A 12,258-nucleotide genomic window follows, 5' to 3' on the forward strand; every position below is an offset into this window, starting at 1 on the left:
AGGAGGAAGGTTGATCATCAACCACCTCCTTTTCGGCCGTGGCCTTGCCGGCCTCTCCGGCGGGCCCCTTGCCGGCCTCCTCGGCAGCAGCCTTGCCAGGCTCCCCGGCAAGCCCCTTTGCGGCGGCCTCAGCAGCATCCTTGGCAGCCTCCTCGACGGCGATCTTCTCGGCCTCCGCCGCGGCGTCCCTGGCGACATCCTCGATGACGGTGTCTATGTCCTCCTGGCCCGCCAAAGGAGGATCTAGATATCGAGAAGGGGATGAGGCGACGCCAGGACCAAAAAAAGAAAAAGGAGTACCGGGACGGAGGGCGGGTAACTTACCCGTGCCGGGCCGAGAAGAAGAGGCCCCCTCCCCGCCAACGTCTGGGGCAGAGGTGGAGCTGCCAGCGCCCAAGTTTACCTCCTCCTCCTCCTCCGTGTGCATGGGCTCGACGCGTGGCGCCCTTGCCGGGGACGCTCCTTGGGGCGGCGTAGTTGATGGGGGCGGCGCGTTAGGGGTGGCCCCCAGTGGCTCCTCCTGCTGCCGTCCTCCTCCTACACCCATGGCAAGGTTAGCACCAAGGAATCGTACCCCGGCACGCGTTGAGGGGGAGCAAGTGGTGAACTTACGCTGGGGGTGTCGGTGTCAAAACCGGTGGATCTCGGGTAGGGGGTCCCGAACTGTGCGTCTAATGTCGATGGTAACAGGATATTTACCCAGGTTCGGGCCCTCTCTATGGAGGTAATACCCTACTTCCTGCTTGATTGATCTTGATGGATATCAGTATTACAAGAGTTGATCTACCACGAGATCGTAATGGCTAAACCCTAGAAGTCTAGCCTGTATGACTATGGTAATGAGTATCCCCCTTTCCGGACTAAGTCCTCCGGTTTATATAGACACCGGGAGGATCTAGGGTTACATAAGGTCGGTTACAAAGAAAGGAATCTACATATTCGGTCGCCAAGCTTGCCTTGCACGCCAACGAGAGTCCCATCCGTACACGGGTGCAGTCTTCGGTCTTCGCGTCTTCACAGCCCATCAGTCCGGCCCATGGCTAACAGGCCAGACGCCTGAGGACCCCTTAGTCTAGGACTCTCTCAGTAGCCCCTGAACCTGGCTTCAATGACGAGGAGTCCGGCGCGTAGATTTGTCTTCGGCATTGCAAGGCGGGTTCCCTTCTTTCCGGATACTCCACAATGGTCTTCGGATGATCGAGTTCGGCGAGCAGCACATACTTCCACAGAGGGCATAATAATTTATGAATCCAATCCTCTAGCTACTTTTTAAAATACGACATTATGTCAGTCCATTCGTTATTTCGAACTGTGTTTTTCGCCCGCGGCCCCACGTTCCGAAATGTGGTTGTTATTGACACGTTTTATCTCAGCAGAGATCGTGCCCCCTTATTAAGGGATTCTTTTATCGACATAGACGTGAGTAACCCAAACATCCTTAGGGTACAACTCGTTGGGAATAGGCGAATTTTAAGGCCCGGGAGGAGGCGATCGATATTCTCGGCCTTTATAAAGGGGCACGGAACCGCCTTTCCTCTCGATGCTTGCTTCTTCCTCGACTCTTACTACCTCGAGTTCCAGCACCCAGGTTTCACCCTCCGCCCGTCTCCGTCATGTCTGAATCCAGTCGTCAAGGCCGGTGGGTGGCTTCTTCTGTCACACAGGAGGATATCGCGAAGCTTCGGGCGGCAAGATATCTGACCACGGAAATCCTCCATCGGCTTCCCGTGGAGGGGCAGGTTATCCCTACCCCCAGATCCGGCGAGAGGGTCGTGTTCATTTCCCACTTCCTCCGAGGATTAGGGTTCGCCCTTAATCCCTTCGTCCAGGGGCTCATGTTCTATTATGGACTAGACTTTCACGATCTCGCCCTGAACTATGTTCTTCTCATCTCGGCCTTTATCGTCGCGTGCGAGGCCTTCCTCGGAACTCCTCCACACTTTGGCTTGTGGCTTAAGACCTTCAATGTGAAACCGCAAATGATAGAGGGGGAGCAGGCGGAGTGCGATGGTGCCTTAGTGAGCAAGCTTACCAGCGCTATCTGGCTAAAAGGATCTTTCAAGGAATCTTCCGACTTATGGCAGCAGGAGTGGTTTTATATCACCAAGCCCCTTGGTTCCAAGTGGGCAGCTGCGCCCGCGTTTCGATCCAGCCCCCCAATTCAGCTTGCATCATGGATTAATAAGGGGTTGGACTGGGGATCAGTTGACGAGGTGCGGACTCTGTAAAGTCGCATCCGAAGCCTCATTGAGAAGGATATCAATATTGTCAATGTTATTCAGGTAATGCTAGTCCGCTGAACCCTGCCATGTCAGCGACGGCCTCTCCGCCTGTGGGAGTTTAACCCAGAAGGGCCACAGGCTCTTCAGCACTTCTTCGGCACTACGCACGAAGGAATGTGGAATTTATTCTTCAGGAAACGAAAACAATGGCTAGGCACCACCGAAGATACCGGCCTAGACTGCAACCATCCGGACACCCCGGTAAGTACTCGTCCGCCGAACACCTCATAATCAGGTATCTAGTGGCAAGGCACTGATCAAACCATCCTTTTTCAGGGCTGGATAAAGAAAGCGGAACGGATTAGGTGTCCGGCCCCTCTTCCTGAAGACCCAGCTAACTCCGTGTTAACAAGGATCCTGGCGCCGACACCGTACCAGGCGCCAGCAAAGGAGGGCAAAGAGGGGAGTGAGAAGACCCAGGATGACCTTTGTTCCGAAGGTAAGTCGGATACAGAGTCCAGATAAATCAGCATTCCCTCGCCTGAGGACAAAGGCGGAAGAGAAGCCAGTATACCTTCTCCATTCAGGAGGAAAAGGGCCGCCTCTGAAGGTTGGGAGGGCCGGTCTCCTAAGAGGGGCAAGATGCCACCGTCGAGCGGCTTGTGGTCGGAATGCGACGCCGTTGAACAGCTCTGTCATGAGGACAAGCCCTCAACCAAACCATAAGTGAATCCGGGGTGCTTTGATAGGGTCCCACTGCTTTCCTGTTTCCGAAGAGATACATAACGTGCCTGTGTATTTTTATAGTTCGGCACCGAGTTTTTCTGGGTAATCCTCTTCTTCGGGAGATCTCCTACTAGAGATGATGGAAAGCGAGACGCCTCCCCCTACTTCCTCTCCCAATAAGGCGGACGACTCCGAAGTGTCGTCTTGGAGGGTTTTTCTTGATCACCAAGCTGTGCAGGCGATGAAAGATGTAGTACCCGAAGGTGGACCTCCGATCGTTCGGGATTCGGGGGCCAATAATGAAGGCCCCGGACTATCCGGTTTTCGGCCAACGATGATTCTGGAGACGGGCGAACGGGTTCCTTCAAAGGATGGTCGTGCTCCTACAGCGGCTTCCAGAGACCCGGCAGCGCCGGACATATTGAGGGATATGCTGCGAAAAGCATCTGTCTCGGGGGAACAGTGTACCTTGATGGGTACGGTGGTCAAGAAGATTCTGTCCGCAAAAAGCGGATTGAATGAAGCCTTCATGAGCCTGCTAAAAGGCTTCGAGGTTTGTGATATAATATTTTCAACTATATTTTATTTGCAAAGATGCACCTAAGTATAAGTAGTAGCCCCTGAGACTCGGGTTGGCTTCCCATGGGAGGCGATCAGAGGATCAAGAAGAAGTATTCAAGGACTAATCTGATTAACCTCACCACAGGCTGCTTCCCCCCTGGCTACTTCCCCGATTACGAATGTTGCCGAGCTGCAGCGGAAGCTTGATGTGGCAGGGGATGACATTGCGTTGATCAATATGCGTCTTGACGAGTTGCAAGGTATGTATTCGGAGCAGTCCTTTCACATACATTTTGTGATAGAAGCATGACGCTGAAAGTTATATACTGGGATATGCATGACTGCAGATGGTGCTGCCGCCGTTGAGATTCTGCGGGCGGAGCAGGCCCGGGCCAAGGAGCAGGCCCGGTTTAGCAATGCGGGTGCCGAAAAGGCATCGGCTGAGTTAAAAGCCGAAGAAGCTGCTCGGCGCCAAGACGAGGAGAAGATATCCATGATGGCGCTCGAACTAAAAAATGCTGCTAGCAGCTGTGGCCTTCTTGAGAAGGAGAATGAAGCCAAAACGGCTGAACTTCACAAGGCCTTACGAGAGGCGAGAGAAGCGCGGTCTGAATCCAGAGCAGCCCGTGAGGAGATCCATCAAGCTGGGGAGATTGTGGCTGGTAATCCCTTTTTGCTACAGACTAAGTTCGGGGATCCGAACTATTCTCAGCTGAACCAGGTGTGGAGTTCTTCGGACGAGTTTTTAGACTTGCCGAAGAGTTCTTCCAATGTGGCGCAGTTTTACCAGGCGCGAGAGGGGTATGCAACGGAGAAGCTTTTCTGGTCACAATTTGGCGCGTCGAAGCGCCCTCTATTGCTGAATGTACAGAGTCCCAATGGGCCGAGCTTCATAGGATATCCGGCGCTGCCATGAAGAACGTCATAATCCGATTATGGCCAACTGAGCCTGTTCCAAATAGCTACTTCGGCTTAGTGCAACAGCTTGTTGATGCGGTGCCACGTATCGATGCTATGAAGCGGTCGGTGTGCATTGAGGGTGCACGGATGGCCTTTGCCCGAGTCAAGACGTTCTCGGGGAAGATGAAGTCAATCGATGTTGCGGCGAAGAGTCCACCCAAAGGTAGGGACCGTTACGAACCAGAGCATTATTTTGAAGACGTCCTAGAGGCCGCCCGCTTGATAGAGGGTCAATGCTCGAAAGACATAATGTTCGTGTGAGGTGTATGAGAATTGTAAAAGACAATTTTATAGTTAATCTATTTTTATGTTTTGCTCGAAAGCTTGTGTTCCTCCTGTGCGACTGTTTTTATATAATCTGAAAGTTTTCTAGTCGTCAGCTTCAGCCCCCTCGTAGGAAGTACGGGGGTGTTCGGAAAAGCATTTGATCACTCTTGACCCAACGTCTTGGTCCATGAAGGAGGTGACAATGTGGCTAACCAGGCAATCAGACTATAGGGCGTTAACACTTTCACTTAGCCATAGGAGTTATATAGGGGGGACTACGACATAGTCCCTGGTATGTGTACGGCTTATTCCAATATGGTGCGTTACATATATGACCTGAACAAAAAAGGTCCTTCGTGTGACACGGGGGGAATCACGATAGATTCCGATAAGTCATCGAGTGGTTGACCAGCTCTCCCAGCATCATGACAGTCGGTTTTCGGCTTTCTCTACTGAGGTGCTTGACCAGATGAACTGGAAGCACAATTGCAGTAGTTCTCCCTTTACTACCCGAGCCGATAGAGCGGAACGTAAGGTAGCAAGCACAGGAGCCGGGCAACCCAACCATTGACCCAAGACATGACTCGGAGCTGATGCATATAAGGCCAAACTCGCGACGCCGAAGTACGCTTATAAAGCTGTTCAGACTTTGTTGGCAACACATTTTTTCCCATACTGAGCCCTTGGCAGGTTGTGCCGAGGTATGGCTGTAAAACAGCTATAGGGGCCAAAGTCATTTGTAAAAAAGAAACGAATGGTTAATGCGGATTGTATTTACTGGGACCTGAGCGATATGCCAATGATTAGCTTATATATATGAATACCACAACCCCGGCTATTTGACATGCCCGGGGTCGAAGGCGGAGGAAAAAGGCATATTACAGGCTTGAAATAAAGAATGCGGTCTACAAAAAGTTATTTTAGACCTCCTGTCGCACGTCTGCGCCGCCTGTCCTCGACGAGGGGAATCCTTGACGGAAGTAGCCCCGCAGGTGAGTGTATGGATCCGAACTCCGGTAGAGTCAGTTGTAGATGTTTGTCCTTTGCGTCACCTGTTTTTAAGAGATAATAAAGAAAGAAAAAGGAAAGTAGATGAAAAAAATGTTACAGGAATGCTTGCAGGCCTGTCCGTGTTGTGCTTCCGCCAATGCCCATGGTATCTTAAGTGTGTAGTGATGTATGCGCGACACAAATTTTGCGGGTATATGAGGTGGGCGGCGGAAGCAGAGCTGCTATTCCCGCTCCGGGATTGACCGGTCCTCGGGGGGAAATAGCTTCTGACCCCCGGTATTTGGTTGGTGAACCTCCCCGTCGTCCCTATCGCCTGGCGGTCTCCTCCCTTTGTGTTCGGCGTTGAGCTTGCCAGCCTGCTTGAAAACCCAACAGCTTCTGTTGGTATGATTACCTGGTTTATCGGGGTGGCCGTGAATCTGGCAGGGTCGGTCCAATATCCTGTCTAGGTTGGATGTTCCGTCTCGGTTCGCTTTGAATGGCTTTTTCGTTGACCGGGTTTGGGATTGCTGAATCCGGCGTTGACCGCTCTGTCGCGTGATCTTTCATTATCATTGCGACTGTTGTGTTTGCTTCGTCGTGGCTTGCCATTGCCGTCTCGGATTTCGGAAGTACCCGAGTCGCTGGCGCTGTTGCTTCTACGAGCGAGCCAGCTGTCTTCTCCCGCGCAAAAGCGAGTCATTAGAGCAGTAAGGGCTGTCATGGATTTAGGTCCTTCTTGACCGAGGTAGTGTGCAAGCCATTCATCCCGGACGCTGTGTTTGAAGGCCGCGAGGGCTTCCGCGTCCGGACAGTCGACGATTTGGTTCTTTTTAAGTAAGAACCTGGTCCAGAGCTTCCCGGTTGACTCTCCGGGCTGCTGAACAATGTGACTTAAGTCATCGGCATCCGGTGGACGGACATATATTCCTTGGAAGTTGTCGCAAAATGCATCTTCCAAGTCTTCCCAGCTGCCAATAGAATTTTCCGGCAGACTGTTTAACTAGTACCGAGCTGGTCCTTTGAGTTTTAGTGGTAGGTATTTGATGGCATGAAGGTCATCTCTGCGGGCCATGTGGATATGGAGGAGGAAGTCCTCGATCCATACCGCGGGATCCGTTGTTCCGTCATATGATTCGATATTCATGGGTTTGAACCCGTTTGGGAATTGATGCTCCATTACTTCGTCTGTGAAGCAAAGAGGGTGTGCGGCGCCTCTATGTTGGGCAACACTCCTACGTACCTCCGATGGAGTCCATTTGCGGTTTCCGGTCCAGGCGTGACTAGGTTTGTCACGTCTGAATGGGTAGCCGTCGTCGCGTGTCGAGGTACGTCCTCGCGATCCGTAGATCAATCCTGCGTGTCTTGCTCTACTATCCCAGTCCTGTCGAAGGTCGTATGTACAACCCCGAGATGTTTTATTCTTGCCTTTACAGCGAGGTGGGGCGGACTGGTGTTCGGCTTGAGTTGCCGCTTTATCTGGACCAAGTTGTGGTCGGCCTGCCGCATTGTGCGATGATGGTATGGGCTCCAGCGCCTCGTCATCGAAGTGAGGTAGCAATCTACGCTTTGGGTAGCTTTTGGCTGGGCCACTAAGGCCGTATTCTTCGGCGGCCAGGACTTCGGTCCATCTATCGTTGAGCAGATCTTGGTCCGCTTGAAGTTGCAGCTACTTCTTTTTCAGGCTTCTTGCAGTGGCTATTAGCCGGCGTTTGGAGCGCTCCTGCTCCAGAGGTTCCTCAGGCACGATGAAATCCTCGTTGCCGAGGCTCTCCTCTTCCTCGGAGAGCAGAAGATAATTACTGTCCTCCGAGTCTCCGTGTATGGCCTATTCATCAGGGCTAACTTGCCCATTTTCCCGTTCCTCCTGTTCGGAGGTTGCCTTGACGGGATCTTCATTGTTTGCGGCATCGTCCAGAATATTAATTTTTCCGGTGCCCGTATTGCAGTCCTTGGAATGATGTGACTTAGAGCAGCGTCGAGGAAGCTGGCGCTTGGGCTGTCTCTCAGGAGGTTTATCCTCAACTGGATCCTCTTTGTCATTGTCGTTAGTTTTTTCAGGCGTGTCCACCATGTATACGTCGTAGGAAGGAGTGGCCGTCCGTCATCCAGTGAATGGCGGGTTTTGGCCTTGCTCCTTGTTGGCAGCATCATCCGTACTGACGATGTCTTCGGAGCCGTAGTCAAGCGTGTCAGTTGAGTCCTCGACGGTGGCTATGAAGTGGGTGGCGGGTGGGAAGCAAAATTCCCCATCCTCGGCCTTCAGTTCGAACCGTACATAGTTCGGCTGTGAGTCCCCCGCCAAGGACAAGTTCTTTAATGAGTTCAGCACATCGCCCAGGGGCGAGTGCTGGAAGATGTCTGCGGCGCTGAACTCGAAGATCGATAAGCGATCAAGTTCGGTATTCGCGGATTCACATGGTTCGGAACCTATACCCGGAGAAGAGTCCTGAGTTCAGGTGACACGAATATTGCGTGAGGTTAAGTCCATGTGCGGCTCCATCGCCGGAGAATCTGTGGCCTCCGTGGTGGGGTTGAGCCTCCAATCCTTGGATGCCGCAGTGTGCTCTGGATCTAAGGCTAGAGTGGTCACAGGAGCTATCTCCGGGGTGCGGTCTGATGACAGGTTTAGGTCATGTTCGTCAAGGTGACCAGGAGCGATCGCTGCGGTCTCAAATCCGGTGAAGATCAAATCTCCACGGATGTCCGCAACATAGTTCAAACTCCCGAATCTGATCTGATGGCCAGGGGCGTAGCTATCGATCTGCTCCAGGTGGCCAAACGAGTTCGCCCGCAGTGCGAAGCCGCCGAACACGAAGATCTGTCCGGGGAGGAAGGTTTCTCCTTGGACAACGTCACTATCAACGACGGAAGGGGCCATTGAACCTTTTGTCGACAGCACAGTGGAACTCTCAATGAAAACACCAATGTCGGTGTCAAAACCGGCGGATCTCGGGTAGGGGGTCCCGAACTGTGCGTCTAAGGTCGATTGGAACAGGAGACAAGGGACACAATATTTACCCAGGTTCAGGCCCTGTCTATGGAGGTAATACCCTACTTCCTGCTTGATTGATCTTGATGGATATGAGTATTACAAGAGTTGATCTACCACGAGATCGTAATGGCTAAACCCTAAAAGTCTAGCCTGTATGACTATGGTAATGAGTATCCCCCTTTCCGGACTAAGTCCTCTGGTTTATATAGACACCGGGAGGATCTAGGGTTACATAAGGTCGGTTATAAAGAAAGGAATCTACATATTCGGTTGCCAAGCTTGCCTTCCACGCCAAGGAGAGTCCCATCCGGACACGGGTGCAGTCTTCGGTCTTCGCATCTTCACAGCCCATCAGTCCGGCCCATGGCTAACAGGCCGGACGCCCGAGGACCCCTTAGTCCAGGACTCCCTCAGGGGGCTGTGCAGGGGGCTGCTGTCCGGGCTGCTCAACACCACCAGGGGTGTGCCAGAGGCGCCTGCCGGGGGCTGGCCACCCGTTGAAGTCCTGGCCCTCTTCACCCTCTGGGCCAGCGTCTCCGCCTCGCTGCAAAGATGAAAATAAGTCAAGATGAATAGCACAGTTTGAGGAGACGGAGATGACAAAAAAGGAACGAGATGCTTACTCATCGCCACCTCCTCCTCTGCTGCCTTCCTCTTCCTCCTTGGACTAAGGGACCCGAAGTCGAAGACGACCTCTGCCCAACGTCCGCCGGAGGAGGGGAAGGAGGTGGGGTCTGGACGCGCTTGGACGAAGAAGAGGCAGTTGCTTTCTTCTTCGCTACCGCGGCCTTCACCGGTTTCTTCGCCGCCGCGGCCCTCGTTTGGCGCACGGACGCCTCCTGGGCTTGCTGGGGTTGCACGGTCCTGCCAGGCCGGACCGGCTCGCCAGAGCTGGCCCTCCGCAGGACTCGCCCTCTCTCCATGGCCTGAGGGTCGACAGCCTCGACCTCCTCCTCCTCCGACGACGACTCATCGACCACATCCTCAATGAGAGCAGCCCCGGTGCCGGCGCTGCTGGCCTCCCCAGCGGACTCCGCCCACAGGGCAAGCTCCCTCTCCTCCTCGGCCGCCGCGGCCTTGTCCTCCACGCTGCCGGCCTCCTTGGTGAGCTCTGCCTCCGTCGCCCTGGAGGCGATGTAGTCCAGCTCTGCCTGGGTGGTGTCCTGGATGAGCAGCGGCTTGTTGCGGACGTATTTCTCCTCCAAGGTGTCGAAGAATTCCTGCACTTCGTCCTCCGGCGGCTCGGCCCAACTTGGGATGAGGCCGTGCGCATTGAACTCTGGCATCATGGCGATGATGTCATTTCGGCGCGAGTTATTGCTCAGCGGGACCACCCCCGCCGGCAACCCAAACAAGGGCCCCTTGGCGACCTTGCCGGCCTTCGCGGCCTTGCCGGACCGCTCGACCTTGCCATGGCGATTCACGTCGAGCTGAAAGAGCCGCTGGCAGAAGTGGGCGTGTCCCATCACCGTGAGGTTGTGGTCCAAGCTGGGGCGAAGCCTCATGATGTCGGCCGCGTTCGTAAAGAGCTAGGCCGGCCTCCCCTTGTTATGCAGCGGAGCGATTGGGCGATGAATGAAATCCGCCCCGATCATCTCAAGGGTGAGCCCGGCCTCGGTGAGGCGAAGAATCCTGGTCGTGGCGACCGTGAGCTTCGCGTCGTCACCGTCGACATTGCTCCAGTCACTTCTGCGAACCGGCGGCGCCTGGAGAACCCTGCAGAATTCCTGTGGATCCTTCTCCTCCATCTAGCACCACCGGCCCCTTGATTCTTCCCACCTCTCCTTCTGGGTGCCCTCTGGGTATGTCCCCTTGGACCTTGGGATCCAGGCGACGCAACCGGAAATGGCGCCCCCGTTTTGGATCCGAGGGAAGAAGTAGTGGCGGAAGAGCGCCGTGTTGGGATGCACCCCGACGAAGCCCTCACAGAGATGCGCAAAAAGAGCCATGCACGCCACGGCATTTGGGGTAAAATCTAGAAGATGAAAGCCATAGGTGTGCATGATATCATTGAAGAAATCAGAGAAGGGGGGCAGAGGCCGCAGGAGAAGTAGTCGACGAAGAACGGGTACCGATTCGGGCCGGCCTCGGCGAAGGCAGCAGGGATGACGCACGTGGCCGGGTGCCCCGTCGTCTCCCCTCCCGTCTTGGACCCCCACAGATGCTTGAAGTAGTCCCGGAGGTGGACCGCGTCGACCGCCGTGGGGAAGTAGGCGGATTGTGTCCGCCGCACCGCCAACTCTCTCTCCGGCGGCTCGCTCGTCCCGGCATCTTTGGCCACTCCCTTGCCTCTACTGGTTTTGGGTGCCATGGCGGCTGCAGGAGGCGAGGAATGAAGGATGTCGAAAGCACGGCGGCGGCGAGCGAAGGCAAGAGCTTGAAAGGGAGGAAGAAGGGGATGGCGGTTCCAAGATTGGGGAAAGCACGGAGGGTAAATGAGCAGCGCGCCCGCATTTATTCCTTTTTACGGGGAAGTTGTGGGCCGCCTCTTTTCCCATTAACTTTGATGTGACGCATGCGTGCGGGAACCGCCCCACGCATGAGCCCCACATCACACACGACCCTCCACGTCGCGCGTTCAACGCGGGTCGTGGGGAAGCGCAGCGGACGAACATTTACTGCGGTAAAAATCCGCCCCACCTGCCCGCGCACCATTCTGGGCCTGGCCCAACAACGCGTCATGCTTATGTGTGGCCCAGACCCGGGGGCTCCTGTCGGTGTACAAAAGTAGGGGCTCTCCTTTTGACCCCTTTATTTGTGCGCGGGCAGTCAGAGCCGCGCGCGGCGGCCACACTTAGCAGAGCAGAGGAGGGAAGCCAGAGAGAAGCCGAAGCACAAGACAACCAAGGCAACGCCTAGACCAGAAAATGCAGAAGAGCAAGAGGGCTAGGTGGACTCCCTCAGAAAGACCCTTGCCAAGGCAGCCCCGGCAAGAGCCTTGCCGGGGCAACTTGCCCGACGCCAGGAGAGCAAGCCACCCTTGGGCCCACGGGTTCCAACACCAACAACCAACTACATTGGAACCAAGGCTCGGGAGGCACCTCTGTGGTGGCATGCAGATCTTCGTCAAGATCATGAACACACAAGATCAGATGAGGACCAGAAGACGACGACCCTCGGCGAGATTCTTGCCGAGGAAATCCACGAGACCCCCGACAAGATGCTTGCCGGGGAAGACCATGGAGCCGCGGCAAGACCCTTGCCGGGGCCCTGGCAAGGCCCTTGCCGGGGACACTTGCGGGGCCGCGACCAGGCCCGTGTCTGGCAAGGCTCCACCGCCATCCCCATGCAGCTGCCAGCTCAACTAGCTGAGCAGGCACCTGCGTGGCAACGAGCGGCCTCCACAACCAACTCAGCAAGCACTTGCGTGGTGGCATGCAGTTCTTCGTGAAGGCTCCACCACCGCGCCAGCCCAGCAGCCAGCCAAAGTGGCGCCGCGATGCCTCATCAGCTCGGACGCGTGTCGAGGCCAGGTGAGGCAGCGACAGCTGGGACGTGCTTCCTTGCCGTCCCCGATAAAGCAAGGGGGGCATGTCG

Source organism: Triticum aestivum, chromosome 5D, assembly GCF_018294505.1.
Source record: "Triticum aestivum cultivar Chinese Spring chromosome 5D, IWGSC CS RefSeq v2.1, whole genome shotgun sequence".
Classification (NCBI taxonomy): domain Eukaryota; kingdom Viridiplantae; phylum Streptophyta; class Magnoliopsida; order Poales; family Poaceae; genus Triticum; species Triticum aestivum.